Raw genomic sequence first — 13,668 nt, forward strand, 5'->3', positions numbered from 1 at the left:
TTAAAATCTATTTTACTGTTATTAATATAGCTACCCCAGCTATCTTTGGTTACTACTAAAATATGGTATATTTTTTCCATGCTTTCACTTTCTACCCACTTGTGTCTTTGAATTTGAGTCTCTTGCAGACAGCATATATTTGGGTCCTACTCTTCTATTCATTCTGACAATCTCTGCCTTTTGACTGGAGAGTTCAATCCATTTATATTTAAAGTCACTACTGATAATGCAAGACTTCTGCTGTGTTTCTATTTAGTCTTTGTAAGTCTTATATCTATTTTGTCCTTCAGTTCTTCCATTTAATGCCTGCTTTTATAGTTATTTGATTTATATGTGGTATTATATAATATAATTCCATTTACATATATTTTTCATATATTTTCCTTATGGTTACCATGGGGGTAAAATTTAGTATACTAAATATATAACAAACATATTTAGTTTAATATCAGCTTCACTTCAACAGAATACAGATAACAGTTTTCCTGTACTTCTCTACCTACCCCCCAACCTTTTATTTTTTGTGCATGTTATGATTTATATCTTGGTACCTGTATGTTTAAACCCATAAATAAGCATCGTTTCTTATTTATTTGCATTTTAGCACCTGTAGGAAGTAGGAAAAGAGTTACAAACCAAAAATTACAGTACAATAGTACTGACACTTTTAATTACCCAAATGATTACCTTTACCAGAGGTTTTATTTCTTTTTGTTGTTTTGAACCACTGTCTAGTGTCCTTTCCTTTAAGTCTGAAGAACTCCCTCTAGCATTGCTAGTAGGGCAGGTTTAGCGGTAATAAACTTTCTCAGCTTTTGTTTATCTGGGAATGCCTTAATCACTCCCTCATTTTCAGAAGCAGTCTCCTCAAATAAACAGTTCTAGATTGTTGGTTGTTTTTTTTCAGCACTTTAAGTATTTCAACCCACTGCCTTTTTGCCCCCGTGGTTTCTGCTGAGAAATTGGTACTCAAACTAATTGGGACTACCTTGTTACATGTTTTTCTCTTGCGGCTTTCTGAACTCTCTCCTTGTCATTGGAATTTGATAGTTTGATCAGTATATGACAGGATGTGTGTTACTTCATGTTTATCTTGTTTGGTGCACTCTGTGTTTCCTGGACATGCATATTCATGTCTTTTATTAAGTTTGGGAAGTTCTCTATCTTTATTTATTTGAATATTCCTTCTGGTCCCTTCTCTCTTCTCTGTCACAGCTCCTTTAATGCATATATTGGTATGCTTGATGGTGTTCCAGATGTTTCTTACGTTAGTTTCACTTTTTATCATTCCTTTTTTCTTTTTGCTCTTCAGTCTGACTCATTTCAGTTGTCTTTCCTTTGAGTTCATTGATTCTTTCTTCTGTCAGCTCCAATCTGCTGCTGAAACCCTCCTAGGAATTTTTCATTTCAGTTATTATGGTCTTCAATCCCAGCAGTTCTGTTTGGTTCCTTTTAAAGATTTCTGTGTCTTTACTGAGATTATCATATTGCTCATTCATTGGTTTCCTGATATCCTTTAGTTCTTCTGTTAGAGTACACTGTGCTTCTTGGGCATGCTTATTTAGTCTTTCGTAATAGTTGGGAAATTCCTGGCCATTGTTTCTTTAAATATTCTTTCTTCCCCTTTTCCTGTCTCTTCTCTTTCTAGGATTCCCATTATGTGTATATTGGTATGCTTCATGCTGTCAATTAAGACACTTCTCAATTTTTTCTGTTCTTTTCTATCTCGTCTTCTGACCAATTTCAATTGTCCTGTCTTACAGATCGCTGATTCTTTTTTCTGTCTGTTCAAATCTGCTATTGTATGCCTTAGTGTATTTTTAATCTCCATTATTGTGCATTTTATCCCAATAATTTCTATGTTCCACTTTAAAGATTCCAATTCTTCTGTTTGCCCATGCAGTGTCTTCTTAATTGCTTTAATTTTATTTCCATCATTAGTTTATTTCTATCCATATTTTCTCTCATCTCATTAAGTTGATTTAGGAGATTAGTTTGAGCTTTTTAATTAGTTGTCCCAAAGTCTGTCTCCTCTGAAGTTTTAACTTATTCCCTTGACTAAGTCATGCTTTCTTCCCTTAACTAAGTCATGCTTTCTATTCTTAGTATGGCTTATAATTTTTTGCTGATTACTAGGCCTCTGAGTATTTTGATGTGCTCACTCTGAACACCAGTTTCTCCCTTTTGTCGAGGGTTTTATTGTAGATTGGCTGTGTTAAGGTTCTTCTTTGATGCATGGTCCAACTTTCGCTGTATCTTTTGAGTTGCCCACGTTTAACTGTTCAGATTTTCTCAGGTTTTCTGCATCTGATTCTACAATTTTTAAGAGTGCCCTGTTATATGCAATTGTTTCACTTTGAGGGGAGAGCTTCCACTCCTTTGTTCCTTCTCTGGGAATCCTCATCTTTTCTTTGTTTTTGTATAGCAGCTCCTATGATTTGTTTAACTTCTTTCTCTCACTAATTTCCCCCTTTGTATTACACTTTCCAGTTCTGAAGTCATGTGCTGCCTCACAGCATTTCAGCACCACCACCACCCCGCCCTCTGGAAGACTTTTCTGTCTCCAATTACTTCCACATTAGGTTATCCCACCAGGGGAGCCATATTGGGTCAATTAAAAAAGATTTGTTTTGTGATTTAGGTGATCCAATAATCAGAGCCTGGGCTAAGTATCCTCACCTCTTGCCAACAGTTCTGCCATGATCCTTTTTATCTCCTGGGGGTCATTTTGGGTCTATGAACTAGTCAGCCGCTTGTGTTCCACCCTGGGTCTCTGGGGACTTGGATCCCTGTGCCTGGATATGGGATTTTAACTCACTGCTGTGTGTGGCTCTATGGTTTGCATCCCCAGCAGGAGGTCCCAGGGTTGTGCTGCCCCTCTGTGACCCTTAAGCTGCACGGGACCAAGTGAGGGGAGGGGTGTGGGCTGGCAGATCCAGGCCAAGGATCTGCTGCTTTTTATGTTGTTTTCTTCTTCTTCGATTCAGTGTTTGTAGAGTCTTTCCCCAGTCTCTATCGCCCTCCAGAGTCCCAAGCAAGTGGGATTTGTCTTTTATTAGTCATTTCTGAGGGGGCACTTTTCTAGGGGATGTCTTATATTACCACATTGATGACATCACTTTCCATTTAGTTCTTTCTCTGTATTTTCCTTCATCTCACTGAGCATTTTTAAGATGATTTTTTAAAAAGCCTTTGTTTGGTATGTCCACAGTCTGGTCTTCTTTTGGTATTTTCTGAATATTTATCCTCTTCTTTTGGATGGGCCATCATTTTCTGTTTTTTTGTTTGTCATATACTGTTTTGTTGCATATAGCACAGTTTAATATTCTGAAATGTTAACTCTGGGGTTTATCTCCTGAGATGTCTGTTTCTTGATTTTGTAACCAGCAGTGATATGTCAGAGATTTTCTTGAGTTTCAGCCCTTCCTATCAGGAAAGTCTGCCCAAGATCAGCGCAAAGTGCAGAGATCTTTGTGTATTTTCTGGGCCTGTGACTTGTCTTGGGCTTGTGTTTGTTGATTGCTTTGGAGTTCCCTTGTTTATTGGAGTTTCATTGCCCCCTTTATTTCCCAGGAGACAGGCCTTCTCCCTCCTCCAGGTATTTAAAGCAGGTACTCCTTTGCTCCTGGTGTAACCCTCAATAGTTTCTTACAGTATTTTTATTGTCTCAAGTTGCTTTCAGCTGGAAGGCAAATTCTGGGGGCAGGTAGCATGATGGGAGTTTCTGTGTCTGTCTTTCTCAGCCTGAACAAGGCCAAGAACCCATGAAGGGGTTGCAGACCAGCTCCAGAGTGCCCTGGGTAGGGAATCAGGAAGAGCGCCAGGAACTTCTTCCAAAGCTCTCCAAAGCTATACTTTCTTCACCTGCCCAGCAAATATTGCTCTTGAACTGTCCTCTGCAGCTCTGAGGAAGCATAACATCTTTAAGTCTCCTCAGCTGCCTTTGTCCAAGGAGTGGAACAATGGCCACCTTCAGAGCTGGTCCCCAATATCCCAATGTCACTATTCAAAAGCCATGATGCTGTGTCCCCCTTACCTTGGTGTGCTGGTTTGAAAGGAAGTATGCCCCCTAAGAAAAGCCATGTTTTAATATCAGTTCCATTTCATAAAGGTAGAATAATCCCTATTCAATACTGTATGTTTGAAACTGTAATCAGATCATCTCCCTGGATGATGTGATTTAGTCAAGAGTGGTTATTAAACTGGATTAGGGGACGACATGTCTCCACCCATTTGGGTGGGTCTTGGTTGGTTTATTGGAGTCCTATAAAAGGGGAATAAGAGATTCAGAGAGAGCAAAGAATGCTGCAGCACCACGAAGCAGAGAGTCCATGAGCCAGCAACCTTTGGAGGTGAAGAAGGAAAATGCCTCCTGGGGAGCTTCATGAAACCAGAAGCCAGGAGAGTAAGCTAGCAGATGACGCCGTGTTTCCCATGTGCCCTTCCAGTTGAGAGAGAAGCCCTGACTGTGTTCGCCATGTGCCATCTCACTTGAGAGAGAGACCCTGAGTGTCGTTGGCCTTCTTGAACCAAGGTATCTTTCCCTGGATGCCTTTTATTGAACATTTCTATAGACTTGTTTTACTTGGGACATTTTCTCGGCCTTAGAACTGTAAACTAGCAACTTATTAAATTCCTCTTGTTAAAAGCCGTTCCGTTTCTGTTATATTGCATTCCAGCAGCTAGCAAACTAGAACACATGGGGAAGTGGATTTTTTTTTTTTGCATGGGCAGGCACCAGAAATCAAACCCGGGTCTCCAGCATGGCAGGTGAGAGCTCTGCCAGGGAAGTGGATTATGTCCCTTTCTATCACTAGCCAAGGGTTAGACCCCACAGTAGCCTGCAGCAAGAGTGGAAGATGGGTGCAAGGAACTGCTAGGCAGAGAAAGCTCTCTACCCTAGTTTACCAGCCTCTTTCTCCTGCTCTTCCCTGTGTGCTGTGCAGTGTTCTCCTGGACTCCAGAGTTTCAAAATAGTTGTTTCAGATACTTCCTGCCTGTTTAATCATCCCACAATCCTTCTCTATAAGTCTTCAGTCTTTATTCATCTGAAAAATTACCTGAAGTTCTTACCTTTCATGATATTGACACTTTTGAAGAATAAGAATACAGGTCAGTTATTTTATAGAATGTTTCTCAATTTCTGTTTGTCCAATGCTTTCTCACTATTAAATCCAGGTTATTCTTTCCTGGCCAGAATCTATAGAAGTAATATGTCCTTCTTGGGGACCACATCTGGAGACACCAGTGTTCATAGGCCTCTGTGTTAGTTTGTTAAGCTGCTGGAATGCAGTATACCAGAAATGGAATGGCTTTTAGAAGGGGAACTTATTAAGTTATAAGTTTTCAGTTCTAAGGCTATGAAACCTTCAAACTAAGGCATACAGAGAGAGATTAACTCCAAAGAAAAGGCCCATGAAGTTCAGGGTTTTCTCTTAAATGGCGATGTCTGCTAGATTTCTCTCCTTATTTCGTAGGCTTCCCCAGGGGCATTTTCCTTTTGCATCTCTAAAGATCTCTGGCTGAATGGGCTCTGTTAGCACTTAAGTCTTCCCAAAATGGTTCCCTCTTAAAGTGCTCCAGTAAGCAACCCCACCTTGAATGGGTGGAGACATATCTCCATGGAAACCATCTAATCAAAGGTTACCACCCACAATTGGGTGGGTCATATCTCCATGGAAACAATCAAAGAGATCCTACCCAGCAATATTGGATGAGGATTAAAGAGCATGGCTTTTCTGGGATACACAACAGATTGAAACTGGCACAGCCTCTCTTTGGTGAATTTAATTTTAATCATCTAGTCAAGATGTTGCCTGGTTTTTCCATTATGAGGTTACTATTTCCCCCTCCCAACTAATACGCAATGTGTTGGGAGATACTTTAAGACCAGGGAAATATTCTGGTCTTTTATCACCACTGCCCCCATGTCAACCCAGCTTTAGTATCTACTTTTAATTCTCGTCAGAATCAATTTTCACTTAATGGTTACACAATAGTGCTTTTCTAGCCACAGTTTTTAGTTAACAATTGGCATTGTTTTATTGTGACCAAGGGCCCTCCCTTCTCCTTTATTTATTTGTTGTTTATTTGGTGATTGATTATCAGTACGGACTCATGGATTCCTGTTATTCAATGAGTACTATGTCCCTATTCATTCTGATCCTCAAGTTGACCCAGATTTGTCCAGTCGAGAGCTCTTTTTATGATGGGTCCTGTGATTGGTTGACATTTCTCGGCCTTTTTTTCCTTTGAGCAGTTTTAATACTTATTGGCACAGTAAGAAATAGTAGGCTAATTTTGTATTTTCCTTGCTTTAGGCCTTTAGTTATGGAATCAGATATTTCTCCAAGGAACTCTGGTCCTTTCAGTGGGGAAAAATACTTAAAAAATAATATTTGGGCGCTAGGTATGCTCATTGCTACTGGGGTGTTGTTGCTTTTAGGTTGTCTTTCTGTCTCTCCCTCCCTCCCTTTCCCATCCCCTGTTCGTGTATATGAAAAAAACAAACATGGATTTATACCACTGATTCCCGTCCGGCCCCATAGGTTTCTTTCTTACCTTTAGCTATTCCATATTTGATTTGCATATCTCTTCCTCCATGGTATGAACTTCAGCTGCCAATAAAACCAATGCATTTACTTGTTTTCTCATCCTATAGTATATATAAAATCATTTCAGAATAGCTGCACAGGCATACCACTATGAAAACAAATTCGTGGAAAGAGTTCAAGACCCCCCTCCAATCCCTACAAATCGAATTATATCTTTTAAATGTGTCGAATGGTAGCATTTTTTAAAAGTCAAAACTATGCAAGAAGATCAACTTGGAGAAGTGTCTTTCTTCCACTATCCCTTTCACCCTATTCTTCCACATCTCTTGTAAGTAATCAGTTTCATTACTTTCTATTTTATCCTTCTTGTTTTTCATTTTGTAAAAATAAGCAGATATATGTATGCTTTCTTATGTCTGCTTCTTTCTTAAACAAAAGGTAGCATACCATCTATACTCTTCAGCCCACTGCTCTTGTTTTCACTTAACAAGGTTTCCTGGAAATCACTGATATCAATCAATAGAGTTCTTCTCGTTCCATAGGTGCATAGTATACCAAGTTTTATATATACCATAGTTTATGCAGTCAATTGCCCATGTTTGGGCATTTAGATCGTTTCCAGTATTCTACAATTTCAAATAGTGTTGCAGTGAATAATTAATGTGCATGTTTATTTTAGTATTGTTGAAATTGTACCTTACAGCTAATTTTGGAGAAGTTACTATAGTTTTGTAAGATACAGCCAAGTACTCCCTTTATAAGGGTTGTATTATTTTACAGTCCCATTTTGCAATGCTCAGGCATTTCGCAGTCTCACACATTGTGAGAGCAATGCTTGAGAACACTTATATCACCCATAACTTTGCCAAAATAATTTTTTAACTCTTTCCTATCTTAAAGTTGAGAAATAATATTTATGCAGTTTTAATTTGCGTTTCTCTTATTATAAATAAGGTTTAGTATCTTTTCAAATGTTTAAGGTAATTTTTGGCAAATTTTCTCCTCGTGCCTTTTGCTTTTTTTTTCTATTCCTGGTGGGTTTTCTTTTATCCTCTCAATTAGAGAAACCTCTTTATATATTGGAATATTATAACTTTTACTATAATTTATATATTGAAAATGTTTGTAATGGAGATGTGGGGTTTCTTTGGCTTCTTCTACTCTGAATGTGTGTTTACATATATATGTAGGTATATATGTGTGTATATATGTCTGCATATTCATGTATAAATGTCACATATATATTGTGTATATGTATACATGTACATACATATGTGTGTATGTATATATGTGTATATATATATAATCATGTTATAAAGAAGTTAAAAATCCACTTAGGGCAGGCAGTGATGGCTCAGTGGCAGAATTCTTGCCTGCCATACCAGAGATCTGGGTTCGATTCGTGGAACCTGCCCATGTCAAAAAAAAAAGCCACTTAAACACCAATGCTAAAGAAATATGAATCTATTTCTATTTTCTGGAGAGTTTTTAAAGGAATGAATGTTAAATTTGTCAAAAGCTTATTCAGCATTTTTGCAGATAAGTCTCCTAATATGGTGAATTAAACCAATAAATTTCCTAATGTTGAGCCATCCTTGCATTCCTTGTATAAACCCCACTTGCTGATGGTGTTTTATCTTTTAAATGAGGCATTTGAGTCTTTTTGATAATATATTATTTAGGAATTGTGACAGTTAGATTCAGGTGTCAACTTGGCCAGGTGTTGATGCCTGTTGTTCTGTTCTGTGGACTTAAATAATCAGTATGTGAAATTCATCTATGGCTGATTATGTTCATGGTTGGCTAAGGGAAATGCCTTCCACAACAAGCGAGGTTTAATTTCATTCACTGGAGGCTTGAAAGAGAGAGGTCAGAAGAGAGCTTGGCACAGCACAGCCCAAGCAGTCAGCAAACCTCATCTCAGCCCTCACAGCTCAGCCCAGATGTTTGGAGATGCAGACTAGACTTGCCCCAGGGAAAGCCTTGGAACCCAGAAGCCAGGAGAGAAGGCCAGCAGACATCCCTGTGTGCCTCCTCAATAACAGAGAAACTCAGATGAAAGCTGGCTGTCTTTCCTCTGAAGAACTACAAATTTGCAATTAAATAAATCCCCTTATTAAAAGCTTGTATGTTACATTCTGGCAGCTTTAGCAAAATAAACTTTTCATCAATATCATAAGTGATATTGACCTGTAATGTTCTTTTCATTTCATTATTATACTCTATGTATAGAGTATGTAGGACTATCTGGTCTCTAAAGGTCTGGTAAAATTTTCTTATAAAATCATCTGCATCTGGTATTTTGATGAAGTAGTTCCTTGATAATCTCAGTTTTTCCTCTCAAAATTTGTCTTTTAAAGTTTTCTATCTCAACTGAGGTCAATTTGAGCATTTCTTATTTGTATATGAATTTACCCATTGTATCTAAATTATCAAATTTTTTGTATGGAAAGATTCCAAAATATTATGATCTTAAATATTTCTTCTCTGTATCAATGGTTAATTTAGCAGGACATGCCATTTTCTATATTGTACTTTCTACTTTATTTCTTCATTAAATTAACTGGTAACCTGTCATTTTATTAAATTTTTTATAAAAGAACCAGACATTTGATATGTTGATTTATTCTATTTGCTTTCAAGTCTATGACTCATTAATTTCTGATCTTTTCACTATTATTTTCTTCCTTGTGTTTTTTTCTTATTTTGTTGTATTTTTCTTCTAGCTTTTTGATTTACAAAATTTAGTTAATTTGTTCATTTCATTTGATTTGCTTGAAATATTTAAAGTTATTTTCTTTCTGTTCCCTCCTGTAAATTTATTCCATACATTCTAATATGTAGATTTGATTATCATAAATGTTAACAAATTTTTGTTAGAATTCTCCTTCCATCCACAAGTTGTTTAGTAGAACATATATATTTTCAGGTTGGATGGCCTCTCTGATTTTTTTATTTTATTAATAATTTCTAGTTTTACTGAATTTTGGTCAGAGATTTTGGTAATATCTCTTCTTTAGGGAAACTAGGGCTTTCTTTTATAATTTAATATATGATCAATTTTTGTAAATGCTCCATATGTGTTTGATAAGAAGGTATATTTTATATTATAAGAGCATAATGTTTGATATAAATTAATAATATCTGCCTTATTATGTTGTTTAGATCCTTTATACATTTATTTTTTGTCCACTTGATCTAAGACAGGTCAGCATAATATGAGAATGATGTGTTAAAATCTCTTATTATTAATGTGTTTCTCCTTAAAGTACCCTTATACAGGTGACACATACTGTGTCACTTGGTGTATAGATATTCATAACTGTTTTAGGGTCAATTGGAGCTTTTAGCATTATAAAGTATTATTATTTTTTTCAATGCATTTTTGTCCTGAATTCTATGTTGCCCACTATATGATGTGTTGATTTAAACAACCTATTGGCTTACAGAAGAAGTTGAAAATTGAGGTGTCAGCAAGGCAGTGCTTTCTCCCAGAAATTGGGCTTTTTAGTCACATGACAATGCACACGGCAGCATCTTCTTTCTTTTCTGGGTTCTGTTGACTTCCAGCTTCTGGCTGCTCCCTGTGTCTTCTCTCCTACTGTGTCCATTTTCCCTTGGTTAGAAGGACTTCAGCTATATTAGTTTAAGGCGGAATTTCATTCAGCATGGCATACCTTAATTAATTAAATCTTCAAGGATTCTATTTACACCCACGGGGCTAAGGGTTGGAACCAGAACATGCATCTTCTAGGGGGCATGATTCAATCCCTGATCTGTAACTACAAGTGGGATTTCCAGGTTAAATGGTAATTCTATTTTTAAGTTCTGGAGGAACCACCATATTGCTCCCACTGACTTTGCACCATTTTACATTCCCACTAATAATGCCCTAGAGTTCTAATTTCTTAACATCCTCCCAACATTTCCTATTTTCTGTTTTTTTGTTTGTTTGTTTGTTTTTGTTTTTAACTAATAGCTATACTTCTGGCTGTGAAGTGGTATCACATTGTAGTTTTAATTTCCATTTCCTTAATGGCTGATGATATTGAGCATGTTTTCATGTATTTATTGGCCCTTTGTACATCTCCTTTAGAGAAATGTCTATTCAAGTCCTTTCCCAGTTTTAATTAGATTGTTAACTTTTTGTTTTTACATTGCAAAAGTTCTTTACATATTCAGGATATTGAACATTTATCCGATTTATGCTTTGTGACTATTTTCTTCCATTTTATAGGTTGTCTTTTCACTTTCAAGGCATAAGAGTTTTTAATCTCTTAAAATCAAGTTTATCTATTGTTTCTTTTGTTGGTCATTATTCTTCATTTCTGAGATGTTTTTGCATGTTTCTTCAATTTCTTTCCTGCGTTTAAGCAATTCACATTGCATTTCTTCCTTATTATCATTTTCTTTCTATTTCTCTTTTTAGTTTTTAAACTTATGATTCTAGGCATTTAAAATTATATCTCCAAATGGTCTCTTAATATACTAGTTAAGTTATTTTGGAGGTTGGTTATGTGTTTTTTCCTGCCCTGTGTTATTTTGTTAGGGACAACTTTCATTCCCTGAAATGTTTCAATTCACTTTTTTTGTTTGTTTTCTTCTTATAAGAGTTTTGCATCAGTACGAATTGATTTTCCAGGGCATTTTGTGGGCAATGTTCCTAATTTTGAGTGGCTTCTTTAGTATCATGAAGTGCAGTCTCACTAATGGATAATATGTGGGGGGATTAGGAAGAAGGGTTTGTATGATTTATTTCTCTAATTTCTATAAGATTCTTAATTTTTTTGTTTGTTTCTTATTTTTATCTTTTTCTTCACTGCTGCATTTCTAACATCTTTTCTGTATTTATCTGATTCTCCACCAGAAGCATTGTTTCTCTGAGGCTGACACCGCAAAGAAGATCTCTTGCTTTAAATTCTCTTCCCTAGAGCTACAGCTGGAAATATCAAGTCCCATGTCTGCGTTCACTGTTTTGGCAATTAATGTAGAATTTTATCTTTTTCAGGGTGATTTTGTCTGTGTCTTTTGAGCTTGCTACTCTCTTCCCTTATTTTTCATGGAATCCCTCAAGCTACTCCTTTCTACTCTCTGTACTCACAGACATGAAATGGAGCTGGAAACTCTAGGGGAATTTGGAAATTGGTGTTTTTAACTTATGGATAATTTAAAGCTTGTGGCATTTTTAGATAATGCTAAATGTGTGCGTCATGTACGGTTTTGTTTGTTTCCTTTGTTGGTCTTATGGTTTTGTGTGGAAATTTGATTCAAGTGGCCATAATTATCCTTAATAGAAAATACTCTAACAGATTTATTATGCTTTGTATTTCTACTGGGTCTTCTTCAGTTATTTATCAAAGTTATAGTACTTAATAATGCTCAGCAAATGAAGCATAATTGTATATGAATTTTATAATTCATATAAAATTTATAATGAATGGTTTAATTATTTTTGTCTTATGCTCTGAATAGAACTGACAGTGGCTTTAGCAGACATCCTAACCTTAGAACCAATGATTTCGCATGATATCTACTCTTAAGTAGAAAACCAATAGCAATTTTAACTCTGGTGAATAGGAGAAACATTTCCTTCCTTTACATTGTATGCTATATCTTTGTGTTACTGATTTGGAAGAAATTTAATTGGTATGTTACAACACTGTAGCAATACTTAGCTTGGTGTGTGTATATATATATATATGCCCATTTATCTCATCCACAAATATATATACACACACCAAGCTAACTATTTATATATATATATATAATATATATATATGGCTTTATTATATTTAGTGCTAAGAGAACTGTGTACGGGGGTAAGATTCTGGTACCCAAATAAACTCTAGACATTGGTGGATAATTGGGTATGTATAAAAGCATGTGCAGGATGTAGTATGAATAGGAAAGGAGACAAAAGCAATATGTTAAACATGTCAACAAAAGGAAATTAAGTTTCCCTTCTTCTCCATCAGGAGAGAGTTTAAAAACATGTGAGCCTTTGATGGAGAGTTGATGGAGTAAAAGATGGTATATGGTGTGTAGCTTTCAAAAGGCATTAATAAAGATGTTGCACATAGGAACTACCAGGGAGGTGGTGCTGGCTCCAGTGAACGGGGAAGATGAGCGCGTCACTGAAGTGGAGCTCTGTGAAATTCTCCTGGGTCACTTCATAGATTCGGTAAATAATATGAAGTCTTGGGAAACTGTGAGGTTGAACACAGAATCAAACGCTTCCCAAGGCCTTGGATATCTGTCTGAAGAGAGAATATGCTGCCAATATTTGTGGATGAGATAAATTTGTTTGGCATATGTAGGTCATAGAGTGATATTTTAAATCTAAGTATATTTTGCCCAAATAGTGTTTATCATGAATATTATACACTACTTTCTGTTAATTAAATTTCTCAACATAACATTATGCTAAGAGAGCTTGTATTTTACAATGTCAGGAGTAATGGTGAAGGAGAATACGCCACTTGGCAATATTTCATGAAACTAATTACCTGGGGGAATTCAGATGGATGCACTGTGCAGGTAATAAGCTCTTGTAAAAGATGAAGTATTCTAATTACAAAACAATTATTATAATGCATGACAATTTTAAATTGCTCTACTTATTTTGTATTGCATTTATTTTTTATTGGAAAGCAAAACAAAACAGATAGGAAATTGTCATCTAGTTTTATTTTCACTTTTACATTATTTTTAAGTCACCTAGGACTGCTGGCTTTCGATTTCAAATACTATTCAGAAATGACTTCTGTGGTTACAAATGAAACTATATTGAGTGTATATTCATCTATGGTTTTTAATTACCGTGTTGATGGCATCTGAATGAGTTGATAGAAACTGCTTCAATTATGCCCTGTGTATTTGTGTAACTTCTAGTTTGCTTAATTTTTCTTTCATGCCTAAGGATATACGATGTTTCTTTCATCATTTATTGTTTGACTAGGAAAATGTTTATTAAATATTTCTTCTAAACTTTGCATAGAAGGGTAAATGTTCACAGAAACCACAGATTCTTGGCTTCTGTTATTTTGTTATTTTCGCAATTCCTTTAGTTACCTCTGAAACAAAGTCCACAAGTCTAAAAGATGAGAGATGAATG

This window comes from Tamandua tetradactyla, chromosome 2 (assembly GCF_023851605.1).
Source record: "Tamandua tetradactyla isolate mTamTet1 chromosome 2, mTamTet1.pri, whole genome shotgun sequence".
NCBI classification, from domain to species: domain Eukaryota; kingdom Metazoa; phylum Chordata; class Mammalia; order Pilosa; family Myrmecophagidae; genus Tamandua; species Tamandua tetradactyla.